Source organism: Moschus berezovskii, chromosome 10, assembly GCF_049115385.1.
Source record: "Moschus berezovskii isolate FMDL1 chromosome 10, NW_MosBer_1.0, whole genome shotgun sequence".
NCBI lineage: Eukaryota > Metazoa > Chordata > Mammalia > Artiodactyla > Moschidae > Moschus > Moschus berezovskii.
The window spans coordinates 77,378,780-77,392,867 of record NC_142469.1 but is presented as its reverse complement, the minus strand read 5'-3'; the positions used below and the strand labels follow the sequence as shown (position 1 = coordinate 77,392,867).

At 36.3% G+C, this 14,088-nt stretch overlaps 1 long non-coding RNA gene across 1 annotated transcript in view; it reads right to left on the bottom strand.

The window, feature by feature from the left end:
• Positions 1-535: 535 nt before the first annotated feature.
• LOC148776337 (uncharacterized) overlaps positions 536-14,088 on the bottom strand; it is a 109,676-nt gene continuing 96,123 nt past the window's right edge. Inside the window, exon 3 of the long non-coding RNA XR_016038439.1 lies at positions 536-1,912. This is a non-coding gene — a long non-coding RNA (uncharacterized LOC148776337). The remainder of the gene's footprint in view (positions 1,913-14,088) is intronic.

Below are 14,088 nucleotides of genomic sequence, written 5' to 3'. Positions count from 1 at the left end.
CTCCTAGGCATATTCCCTGAGGAAACCAAAATTGAAAAATATACATGTATCCCATTGTTCAATAAATAAATTTAAATTAAAGAAAATTCTCAATTAAAACAATAATGAGTTAAAATTTTTTCTTTTTTCTTTCTTCACAATTTCATGAACAGAAGATTTATTCTTACTGTAGATCACAGCAAATTTAGAATACTATTTTTTTCTTCCCTTGTTGAAAACTTTCACCTTTTCATCTAAAGGAAACATTTTATGTCTTCTCAAATTGCCAGCAGCACCATTCTTGCATCTGGGGGATGTTATTAAGTAAAATAAGGGTGACTTGAACACAGTACTGCAATAATGGAGACAACTAGATGACTAATGATTAGTACCCACTGGATAAAGGCCTAATTCATGTCCTGGGCAGGATGGAGCGAGATGGCAGAGATTTCAATATGCTACTCAGACAGTTTGCAGTTTAAAACATATGAAATGCTTATTTTTCTGGAAATGTTTATTTCCTTTTAATATTTTCAGACCACAATTGACCCATGAATTGATAACTGAAATGACAAAGAAAAAGCACAGATAAGGGAGAGACTTCTGTAATGGAAACTGTAGCAGTCTGAAATATTCCACAACAATAATATGCAAGCACTTCCTGTTGGGTCAATAAATGAACTATTACACTGAACATTAACTGATAATGTACTTATCTGACAGTACATTTTTCCACCTGGTAAGCCTGGCTGGCCACAAGCCAAGTCAAGGACAGTTGTGTTTTCCAAAAGATATTTTAGTCATTTGAGCCAAAACAGGATAATTATTAATGAAAAACCTTCATGATAGTGCAATTAAGCATATTATTACTAGTCTTCATGGCAATATAACTTGGTGATATAGGTATTGTTTTATCTCCATCTGCTAATGAGAAAAAGGAGGTTGAAAGCTGTTGAGTAACTTATCCAGGGTCACTGGGCACAAAGGCCACATAAAGAGCATAGGTGGCAATGTTCACTTAAATGGCAACAATAACAATAGTAATAACAAGTAAAGTTTATTAAGCATTATCCACAGCATTCCAGCTGGTGAGCATCAAGGATGCAGTACCAGAAAGCCTTGTTCTTTTACTATTTGAGGTCATATCAACAATATCAAAAACAAACCAGCTTTAACCTGGAACGTATCAGAATGCCAGGTATGTTAAAGCACTCTTGCTTGAATCTAGAAGCCATTCATAATTGTCTCCTATTTTTGATACAGTTCTTCAAAATCTTATGTGCTTGCCCAGAATGTATCGAACATTTTTTTCAGGTTTTGTTTGGAAAGGGTGTGTTTCTGACAATGGATCTTCCTTGCTTGGCAAGTTTAATAAAACTATATTTTAGAATCATACTACACTCTGAACCAAATATTGTTATTAGCATTTTAGATGCCAATATATTTAATCCTCATAGCAGCTTCATGGATCATTTTGATTTCCATCTTACATTTGAGGCAATTGAAGGACAGAGAGGTTAATAAACTTACTGAAGGCTACACAGGAGATGGTAGAGCCAAAATTCAACCCAGGTAGTCTGAATACAGAGCCCATACTCTTAAAATTTTTTTTGGCTGTGCCGGGTCTCCATTGCTTTGAGTGGGCTTTCTCTAGTTGTGGTGATCAGGGGTTACTCTTTGTTGCTGCATGCAGGCTTCTCAATGCAGTGGCTTCTCTTGTTGTGGAGCATAGGCACTAGGCATGTGGGTTTCAGAAGTTGCAGCCCTTGGGCTCAGTAGTTACGGTGCACAGGCTTAGGCTTTCTGCACTATGTGGAATCTTCCCAGACGAGGGATCAAACCAGGGCCCCTTGCATGGGCAGATTGATTCTTACTCACTGCACCATCAGGGAAGTCCTGGAGTCCACATTCTTAATCAAGTGTCATATGGTACCTACAAAATAAAAAATTAATTCAGAACTATACTAGAAAAATAGAAAGGAAACATTTCATTGACTGGAAACCATGGGAAATAATTGAATGATGAAAGGTACACAGTAGTAGAGCAACATGAGGCAGATAATGTGGGCGGAAGTTGGAGGGTGTAAATAGAGAGGAAACAGAGGCAGAGGTAACTCTTGGGGGAATTATTTGGTATAGTAGCAAGGTGTTCCCGGAGAAGGCAATGGCAAGCCACTCCAGTACTCTTGCCTAGAAAATCCCATGGATGGAGGAGCCTGGTAGGCTGCAGTCCATGGGGTCGCTACAAGTCAGACATGACTGAGCAACTTCACTTTCACTTTTCACTTTCACACATTGGAGAAGGAAATGGCAACCGACTCCAGTGTTCTTGCCTGGAGAATCCCAGGGACGGGGCAGCCTGGTGGGCTGCCATCTATGGGGTTGCACAGAGTCGGACACGACTGAAGTGACTTAGCAGCAGCAGCAGCAAAGTGTTCTGGGAGGTCAAACTCCTGGTTCATTATTTCTTAACTATTCAGAATATCTGCATCCTAGAGGCATCAGTATGTGGGAGCTTGGGTTTAAGAAAAAGAGGCAGAACTCCAGGTGGTTGGCAAGACCTAGAAGGATGTGTCCCCACACCCAGAAGACCAGCTACTAATGTACTTTGTCTCCCTGGACACATTCTGCTTCTTCTAGGACATCTCTTCAAACAGGCTGCTGCACAAATTCCAGCACCTTATTACAAACCTTAATTCTCTTTGGATTGTGCTAAATACATACAACAGATAATATAATCAAAATTTCAGCCACAAAATTGAGCACACAATCAGAATCATCAAAAATTTAAGAATACGGCAGACGCGAGAGACGCCCGGCTCCGGCGCAACCAACCACGTGCAGAGTCGTGGCTGAGAGGAGCTACCCCGCGCCCAGGGTTAGGGCGGTGGCCGAGAGGAACTGTGCCACGTCCAGGAGGCGGTGGCTGCTTGGGTACCGGAGGGCCGAGAGGAGCTGATCCACATTCGGAGCAGGAGGGGCGACCTTGAGGAGATACCCCTCGTCCAAGGTAAGGTACAGCGGCTGCACCTTGCTGGAGCAGCTGGGAAGAGATACTCCACGACCAAGTGAAATATAAGAATCCAGTGTTCTGGGGAGGAAGGAACAAGATGGCGGAGGGATAAGACGGCGAGACCACTTTCTTCCCTACAAATTCATCAAAAGAACACTTGAACACGGAGTAAAGTCCACAAAACAACTTCTGAATACTGGCAGAGGACATCAGGCTCCCAGAAAAGCAGCCCATTGCCTTCTAAAGGAGAGAGAAGAAATCCAGCTCCACCCACCAGAACACCGACACATGCTTCCCTAACCAGGGAACCCGGACAAGTCACCCGTCCAACCCTACACACAGTGAAGAAACTACATAATAAAGAGAACTCCACAAACTGCAAGAAGAGGGAAAGGCCACCCCAAGCAAAGCAATATAAGCAAGATGAAGAGGCAGAGAAATACCCAGCAAGTAAAGGAACAAGATAATTGCCCACCAACACAAACAAAAGAAGAAGATATAGGGAATTTACCTGATAAAGAATTTCAAATTTTGATGGTGAAAATGATTCAAAATCTTGAAAGCAAAATGGAGTTACAGATAAATAACCTGGAGAAAAGGATTGAGAAGATGGAAGAAAGATTTAATAAGGACTTAGAAGAAATAAAAAAGAGTCAATATACAATGAATAATGCGATAGACGAGATCAGAAACACTCTGGAGGGAACAAACAGTAGAATAACAGAGGCAGAAGACAGGATAAGCGAACTAGAAGATAGAATTGTAGAAATAAATGAAACAGAGAGGAAAAAAGAAAAACGAATTAAAAGAAATGAGGACAATATTAGAGACCTCTGGGACAATGTTAAACGCTCCAACATTCGAATCATAGGAGTCCCAGAAGAAGAAGACAAAAAGAAAGACCATGAGAGAATATTTGAGGGGATAATAGTTGAAAACTTCCCTAAAATAGGGAAAAATAATCACCCAAGTCCAAGAAACCCAGAGAGTCCCCAACAGGATAAACCCAAGGCGAAATACTCCAAGACACATATTAATCAAATTAACAAAGATCAAACACAAAGAACAAATATTAAAAGCAGCAAGGGAAAAGCAGCAAATAACACATAAGGGGATTCCCATAAGGATAACAGCTGATCTTTCAACAGAAACTCTTCAGGCCAGAAGGGAGTGGCAAGACATACTTAAAGTGATGAAAGAAAATACCCTACAGCCCAGATTACTATACCCAGCAAGGATCTCATTCAAATATGAAGGAGAAATCAAAAGCTTTACAGACAAGCAAAAGCTGAGGGAATTCAGCATCACCAAACCAGCTCTCCAACAAATGCTAAAGGATCTTCTCTAGACAGGAAACACAGAAAGAGTGTATAAACTTGAACCCAAAGCAATAAAGAAAATGGCTACAGGATCGTACTTATCAATAATTACCTTAAAAGTAAATGGGTTGAAATTTTCAAAAAGTCTAGGAAACAATTCTCATAGCCATCAATAGTTCAGTGTTGAGTTCATGAATAGTTTTTAAAGTTTGGGACAAACTGTAGTATTTGCTATTTGAAGTACTATTTGTAATTGGCATATTATGATGTAACATTGGTCTTCATTTCCAACTTAAAACACCTAAAAATGCCTAACAGGTTTTTAGATTTGTGAATTTTAGTTGAAATGTATTTTATGATGTTACTAAACCTGCAGAAATATTGAAATATTTCAGAGAACTTATTCACTGTACATTTAATTTATTTTATTTATAAAAGTTATGAACTGTAGAAAGTTTTACTTGTTGGGTCAAATGCTTGTTGCTTCAAATGCTTGTTGCATTTGAAGTGCTAGTTACAAGAAAATCAAATACCTTCAATGTATAAATGCTATTAAGTTTTTAAAGGACTCTGGAGTATAAGCAAGTTTGTTTAAAGAAATTTAGTCTGTTCAACTTGAATCAGCTCTGTCAAACATTAATTAAAAGCCTCATTTAAAAAAATAAATAAATAAATAATGGTGGTGGGAGGGAGGGTTGGGAAGCTGGCTGGAGGGGGAGGTGGTGAAATTTATAAATCTAATTAAAAATGAAGTTGCATTTCCATTTTCCAAAACCACCCATCCACCAGCGTACTGTGTCACTAGACATTATGTACGATTTTACTTTGCGACAGAAACCATTACATTTAAAAATTCATTACAGCAAGGTTAGTTAGACACATGATGGAGGCAGCTTTAATCCTGCCATATATTATTACAGTTAAAATGTAAATGATGAAAAATATTTGTGCTTATCAGCATTTATGTGGAAATGTGTTTTACAGTGATATATGGTGTTATATTTCTATTATTGTGATGAAAAAGAAAGCAATACAAAAAGACGAAGTGTTTATTAAAACATGAAAGAAAAAAAAAAGAAATAAATGGTTTTGCAGCACTGAAGAGATTATAGAAAGTAAATAAGCTGGATCAGACCTGTTTTATGTAGTAATTTTCTGGTTTATTTTAATTATTTCAGTTGTAAAATATTGTTATACTGTTAATTAGTTCTGATTGTTCATATTAAACAATTGAAATGTAAAAATAAATAAATAAATTTTGAAAAAAAAAAAATTTAAGAATACAACGAAAGGGAGACCATAGATTTAAGTAACCAAGTAAACTGTACCTGAAAACTCAGAATGATACAAGTAAAAACTTAACTTACTAAAAATAATTAAATATATCATGAAATTAAAAATCTTACCATAGAAATTAAAATTCAAGAGAATGCTGATAGATGAAACAAAGCTGGTTGTGTTTTAGTAACAGTTGGCACCCCACTCCAGTACTCTTGCCTGGAAAATCCCATGGACAGAGGAGCCTGGTAGGCTGCAGTCCATGGGGTCGCTAAGAGTTGGACATGACTGAATGACTTCCCTTTCACTTTTCACTTTCATACATTGGAGAAGGAAATGGCAACCCACTCCAGTGTTCTTGCCTGGAGAATCCCAGGGATGGCAGAGCCTGGTGGGTTGCCGTCTATGGGGTCGCACAGAGTCGAATACCTGGATAAATAAACTACCAGAAACACCAAAAATATCTTGTGTAGATACCACAAAGTGAAATTTATGACTACCTCAGTCAAGTGACAGAGACAGAATTCAAAAGTGGTCAAATTGCATCACACAAAAAGCTAGGTTTGTATTTTTTTCTTGTAAGGCTATTGCAAAAATTTATTCTGAAACATTGGTTCCAAACTTAGGAAAAGTACCATAAAAACCTGTAAATAAAAGAGACTAAAGTAATTTGAAGTTCAAGAATATGAAGCATTAAAATTTCTATGAAAAGTCAAAAAATCACTTGCATTTAAATTCTTCATAGTATGTTTTTTGTAATGTTTCTAAGTGAGTTTCAAAAATAAAATACATGCTATTTCTGACATTATTAACACAAACATCTTCTTCACGTCCGTTTTTCTGGTTATACATATTATTTTCTGTTTTTCTATAGGTCTCTTTTGAATAGATATAACCCAAAGAATTATGCTCAAATATAAACATTATTTGCTAAAATAAGCTTTATTTCCTCATTCATATGCATTATGACTGAAAGATTGTTATAGCTTAACTAGACAATGCATTCATTGTTAGAGACCATGGGTTTTTCTTTTTTTTCATTTTGCAGTGGCAAGTGTCTAGAGATAGTACCTGATTATTTTTTATTGCAGTAGATTCTAGCCCTAGGCTTTCTCTTCTCTGGCCAGCGATCCCAGCCAAGTGGTCAATTATCAACACATATATACAAAACATTGAAAAGCATAACAGCAATCATTAAGTTATTTTGTCATTTCCCCTCAAATTCTTTTTCTTACATGTGAAGGTTTTTGTGTATCAGTTTTTCATAAGACAGGAAATAAAGAGTAATTTTCTTAACCTTTTGAGTACTATTATTAGTGATTTGTCAGAAAGATAAATATGTGTAATTTAAAATTTTTACTCTAGGCTTGATCACCCTAGAATTGGACTATCCCTACCCCTGGGAAAAGAATCTAAAAAAAAAAAAGCAATGTGTCACCTGTAGAGGCAAACTGTCACTAAGAGACAAAAGTGAAAAAACAGGAAGGAGGAGGGAAAACAAAAGCAAAATCCTCCCCGCAAAATGAGTCTGAATAAAATTAAGGAGAGATCTTTAAAGGGAAAGTTAGATTTTCGAATGCATTTATCAGAAAATGAGTGCGTACAAAATAGATAAACATAGCTTTTACACAAAGCATAGAAAAAGAGTGGGGAAAAAACCTAAGAAAGAAGAAATGATGTTACATATAGAAAAGCAGGAACTCAAAATGAGAACAAAGAAACCTTTAGATCAACAATATGGTTTTTAAAATGGATAATGATAGGAAGAATATTTTACATAACAGATAAAGTGGAAAAAAGACATGCAAAAGTAACATAAATAGGACATTAATATTGGAGGAGGAAATGGCAACCCACTCCAGCATTCCTGCCTGGAAAATCCCATGGACAGAGGAGCCTGGTGGGCTAAAGTTTATAGGGTTACAAAGAGTTGAACACAACTGAGCATGCATGCACAGGACATTACTAAAGTCCAATGTAACTTTCTTTGCAGTGGCCACAGGACTGGAAAAGGTCAGTTTGCACTTCAATCCCAAAGAAAGGCAATGCCAAAGAATGCTCAGACTACCGCTCAATTGTACTCATCTCACATGCTGAGCGACTTCACTTTCACTTTTCACTTTCATGCATTGGAGAAGGAAATGGCAACCCACTCCAGTGTTCTTGCCCGGAGAATCCCAGGGACGGGGAAGCCTGGTGGGCTGCCATCTATGGGGTCACACAGAGTCGGACACAACTGAAGCAACTTAGCAGCAGCGGTAGCACACGCTGGCAAAGTAATACTCAAAATTCTCCAAGTTAGGCTTCAACAGCACATGAACCAAGAACTTCCAGATGTTCAAGCTGGGTTTAGAAAAGGCAGAGGAATCAGAGATCAAATTGCCAATATCCGCTGGATCATCAAAAAAACAAGAGAATACCAGAAAAACATCTACTTCTGCTTTATTGATTATGCTAAAGCCTTTGACTGTTTGGATCACAACAAACTGTGGAAAATTCTTCAAGAGATGGGAATACCAGACCACCTTGCCTGCCTCATGAGAAATCTGTATGCTGGTCAAGAAGCAACAGTTAAAATTGGACATGTAATAACAGACTGGTTCCAAATATGGAAAGGAGTACATCAAGGCTGTATATTGTCACCCTGCTTATTTAACTTATATGCAGAGTACATCATGCAAAATGCCAGGCTGGATGAAGCACTAGCTTGAATCAAGACTGCCGGGAGAAATATCAATAACCTCAGATATGCAGATGACACCACTGTTATGGCAGAAAGTGAAGAAGAACTAAAGAGCCTCTTGATGAAAGTGAACAAGGAGAGTGAAAAAGCTGGCTTAAAACTCATAAAACTAAGATCATGGCATCCGGTCCCATCACTTCAGGGCAAATAGATGGGGAAACAATGGAAACAGTGATAGACTTTATTTTGGGGGCTCCAAAATCACTGCAGCCATGGAATTAAAAGACTCTTGCTCCTTGGAAGAAAAGCTATGAAAAACCTAGATAGCTTATTAAAAAGCAGAGACATTACTTTGCCGAAGGTTTGTCTAGTCAAAGTTATGGTTTTTCCAGTAGTCATGTAAGGTGGTGAGAGTTGGACTATAAGGAAAGCTGAGTGCCAAAGAATTGATGCTTTTGAACTGTGGTGTTGGAGAAGACTCTTGAGAGTCCCTTGGACTGCAAGGAGATCCAACTAGTCTATACTAAAGGAAATCAATCCTGAATATTCATTGTAAAGACTGATGCTGAAGCTGAAACTCCAACACTTTGGCCACCTGATGCGAAGAACTGACTCCTTGGAAAAGACCTTGATGCTGGGTAAGATTGAAGGCAGGAGAAGAAGGAGATGACCGAGGATGAGACGGTTGGATGGCATCACTGACTCGATGGACGTGAGTTTTAGCAAGCTCCGGGAATTGGTGAAGGACAGGGAACCCTGGCATGCTGTAGTCCATGGGGTCGCAAAGAGTCAGACATAAGTGAACGACTGAACTCAACTGAATGCAACTTTAAAAATAATTCATGATTTTTAACAGTTTTATTCCTAAATTTTGTCTAAAGGTAAATATTTAGATAAAAACCATAATTTTTATAGAAGAATTTCCAATAATTGTATTGGAATAGAAAATAAAAAAGACAATAACTATTGAACCTTGACACAATCAAAACAACTATTTTAGTATTCTAGGGGGTTCCCAACCTCTCTCTCCAAAAAAGGCCTGGGAAATTTTTTATAAAACTTTCAGGGAACAAGCAATCTATGCTATGTGTCAACAGTAAAAGGAATGAAATTTGTCAACTAATTCTGTTAGATTAATATATGTTGATACAAAAGCCAAACAAATACAGTAAAAATAACATCAGTTATATAAACAAACTTTGTTGTGAATTTAAAGGTGAAAATTTCAATGAGGTACTAAGAAATTAATATAACATTTATTTAGGACATATCCTAGTAGGTTGAAAAAATGATGTTATATGATCAACAATATTATTAAAAGAAAATTTAAGAGAATATATTTATGACCTTCAAACAGGGAATAATTTCACTATGGATAAATTGAGATATATTAATTTAAAAATTTTTTGTTCATCCAGAAAAACGAACACCCATGAACAAATTTTTAAAAAAATCTACAATTTGGAATAGGTATTTATAACTGCTATATCTTACAAAAGATAATTATGCAGAAATAATAACTCCTATAAATACAGTAAACCCATGCAATGTATTAGAATAGACACTGAAATCTAATAAACATTATGGAAAGAGTGCTAATAAAAAGGCGAGTTTAAATTTGAAACATACACTTCAGATTAATAAAATTTACATTGTTGGCAATATCTAGTGTTGCTTAGGATTTGGAGTCTAGTGAAAATGTAAATCGCTGTATCATTCTGAAGAGTATTTTGACAATATTAAAGTTAAAAATCTAGAGACTGTGTTGTACATGTACTCAAAAAACCATGTACAAAAGTGTTCATAGCATCATGAGTAACAGTAAAAAAATTAAAACTTTGGATAGGTAAATTGTAAGGTATCTTGCAATAGATATGGTACAGCAGGGAAAATGAATGGACTACAACTGCACGTATCAACTTGATTAAATCTTGAATACAGTATTAAGAAAGAACTTTACTGAAGGATGCATACAGTATGATACCAGTTATGTAAAACTGAAAGGTATGCCAAGCAACTCCAGATACTATGTTGCAATAGTGTAAAAATGCATGAGAATGACAGCCAAATTTAGATTAATGATTTTCTCTGGAAAGGCTAAGAAGGAGGAGGAAACTCACATCAAATATAAGAGAGGCAGTCAAAAAATATCAGTTATATTTGCAATGAACTATTTCTTAAAAAAAAAATTTAAAGCTGAAGCAAGTATAGCCAACTTTTAGAACTTGAAGGAGCTTGGTAGCTGGATTTTGGCTTAAGACACTTGCTATGGTGAAGTTTTACTTCATTTGAAATATTTCATGATATCCAAGGTAAATTCATTTAAAATATAGAAGCTGAAAAACATTTATTTAAAAAAATGTTTTGATAAGGGCTGTAAATTGGAGTTGGATTAAAATATTCAACTTCCTACTCTAAAGTCTGGGACCCTCATTTGAAGGAAAGCACGTCCTTATCTTAACCTCAATCTTCTGGCCAGAAGTTTAGGCCTGTTTTCCCAACTTTCTGAATTTTTCCAAATGGGATCTTTCAACAGTAATGATTTAGAGTTCTTATGGTGGCACAGTCTTTAGACAATGTGATCACTAAGAGGTAAAACAAAAAAGTCAGAAGAAAAAGGTTTTGTGGGATTCAAATTGATGTTTGGATATATACTAAGGAATAAATAAGCCATCTTATGTATATTTTATGTGATGGAAGAGTTTTTAGTGTTTCCTTTTTTCAGTTGTTTCCAGAGAAAAAGATCTCTTTATAGTCTCTTTTGAGCATTTTGTTTTCTTCTTTTCTGGGCAGGTTAACAAATTAAAGAGCCTATTTCCTCTCTGCAGCTGTGCGTCATTGCCTTAGGGAGTATTATGGGAACACATTCTAAAGAAGTTTGTTCTGCTGTCTAACAGCAAGAGTTCTTAACATAAACAAGCTTGCAACCTCCCTGAGGACTGAGCAGATGTCTGTGATCATTCCTGCTGGCTACTTTAACTGTCCTGCCGGCTGACCAGTGTGATTCCCTGATAGCAGATCCCTGACCTATCAAGTAATGTTGCCCTGAAGATATTTGACCCAAAAGACAGGTCTGAAGTAAATTCAGTGAATTTGCTTCTTTATGTGATCCATAGAGGTCATGGCTACAACAGGAGTAACCAATGACTGTTCAAATAGACTGCATTTAAGTCTATAGATATTTGATAGTCTATAGGTTTTTATCATTTATCATTTTCATGAAAATGGGAAACTCTAAGGCCCTTTGGCAAGCAGGTATTTTCCTGTAGGGAAAAATGCATGCTTTAAAGTTATGAATTCTTAAATAGCTAAAATGGGCATGTTTCTACTGAAAATGCATCCATGAAATGAGAGTTTTATAAAGATTTTTCAAAATTAACAATATGATGATAAACCTGTTGCTTTCTTTAGTGTACTAAAAAAATGTAATGTACTTACTTTAATGTACTAAAGTAACAAGTTTGACTTCAAATATTTAAATCATTTTGTTTGCTAGACAACCTCACTTTATCAGAAAACAATTTACTTAACAAGACTTTTTTTGAGAATTGAGCAAGTGAGATTTTGGGAAATGGAATAAGGGTAGGGGCAATATAATTTTCTATAATGTTAACTATTTATCTCCTTCAAAACAAAGGAAATGATGTGGGTACTTCAATGTATCTGAGGTGATTCCAGCTTGCTGAGAATGAACTTGATTGTGTATAAAAATAATAAATCATAGACTCCTGTCTTAAAACAATAAAAGGATGTTGGTAAGTGGCTTTGGAATACGGTGATCTCAAACTGCGATCAGTGATCTCACAGTCTTGGACTTTCAGTTGGAAGAGTTTTTAATATCAATATGAAACTGTGGTTCAGGCAGGTTAATGGACTTGGATGAGGCCACACATCACGATGGTCTAGACATCTTTTTTTTAAAAAAAGACTTTATTTCTTTTTAGGGCAGTGTTAGAGTCACAGAAAAATTGAATTTCTTCTTCCCCTCTGCTCCCTGCCCCAATATGTGCATAGTCTCCCTCACTGTCAACATCTCCCTTCAGAGTGGTACATTCATTACAGTTGATCAACCTACATTGACACTTCATAATCATCCAAAGAGCATAGTTTACTTTAGGGTTCCTTCTTGGTTTAGACTAACGATAAGTTTTTAGTGACCCTTAAATGCTCTGTGTTGTGCCTGTTCATCCTTCCCTCACCCCAACCTCAGGCAACTATTGATCTCTCTTTTGTATTTACAGTTTTACCATTTCCAGAATGTCATTTAGTTTGAATTATTTATTAAGTAGCCTTTCCATATTGGCTTCTTTCACTTAGTCTTTTCATGGCTTGATAGCATAAAGAGTTAAATAGTACTCCATTGCCTGGACTGCTGCCGCTTATTTACACATTCACTTACTGAAGGACATCTTGGTTGCTTCCAAGTTTTGAAAATTAAGAATAAAATTGCTATAAATACCATGTGTAGGTTTTAGTGTGAATGTAAGTTTTCAACTATGGGTAAATGTCAAGGGGTGCAACTGCTTGATCGTATAGTAAGAGTAAGCTTTGTAAAACCTGTTAAGCTGTCTTCTGTACATTTTGTATTCCTACCAGCAATGAATGAGAGTTTTTGTTGCCCTCCATCCTCTCCAGTGAGTGGTGTTAGTGTTCTGGATTTTGGCTATTGGATGTGTAGTGATGTCTCTCTGTAGTTTTATTTTTCATTTCCCCAATGACATAGGATGTGGAGTGTCTTTTCCTATGCTTATTTGCCACCTTATATTTCCCTTGGTGAAGTGCCTGTTAAGGTTTTGGGCCCATTTTAGAATTAGGTTGTTTGTTTTCTTATTGTTGAATTTTAAGAGTTCTTTGTACCTTTAGGATACCAGTTCTTTATCACATGTGTCTTTTGCAAATATTTTCTCCCAGTCTGTGATTTGTCTTTTACATTCTCTTGACGTTGTCCTGTACAGAGAAGAAATGTTTAATTTTAATGATGCCCAGTTTATCAATACTTTCTTTCATGGATCATGCCTTTGGTGTTAAATCTAAAATGTCCTCACCATGTCCCAGGTCATCTAGGTTTTCTGCTATGTTATTTTCTAGAGGTTTAGTTTTGCATTTTACATTTGTATGATCCATTTCAACTTAACTTTTGTGAAAGGTGTGAGGTTTGTAGATTTTTTTCTTTGCATGTGATGTCCAGTTGTTGCAGTACCATCTGTTGAAAAGACTATCTTTGCTTCATTGTATTGTCTTTGTTCCTTTGTCAAAGATCAGTTAACTATATTAATATGGGTCTATTTCTGAGTTCTCTATTCTATTACATTGATTGTGCCTATCTTTTTTTAATGTGCCTATTATTTCTCCAAACCACACTGTCTTGATTACAATAAGTCTCAAAATCAAGTAGTGTCAGTTCTCTACAGGTATTCATCTACTGCAAATCTGTATTGAATATTTTGAGTCTTCTGCCTTTCCATATAAACTACAGATTCAGTATGTCTATATCCACAGAATAACTTGCTAGGATTTTGCTAGGGGTTACATTGAATTTCTTGATCAAGTTGGGAGGAACTGACAATTTGACAATATTTAGTCTTCCTATGTGAGCATGGGCTCCCTGTCCTTTCTTTAGTTCCTCTTTGATTCTGTTCATCAGAGTTTTGTAGTTTTTCTCATATAGATTTTGCTCATATTTTATTATATTTATACCTAAGTATTTAATTGTGGGAGATACTAGTGTTAAAGTTATTGTGTTTTTAATTTCAAATTCCACTAGTTCATAACTGGTATGTTGGTGGTGTTGTTCAGTCTCTAAGATGTGTCCGACT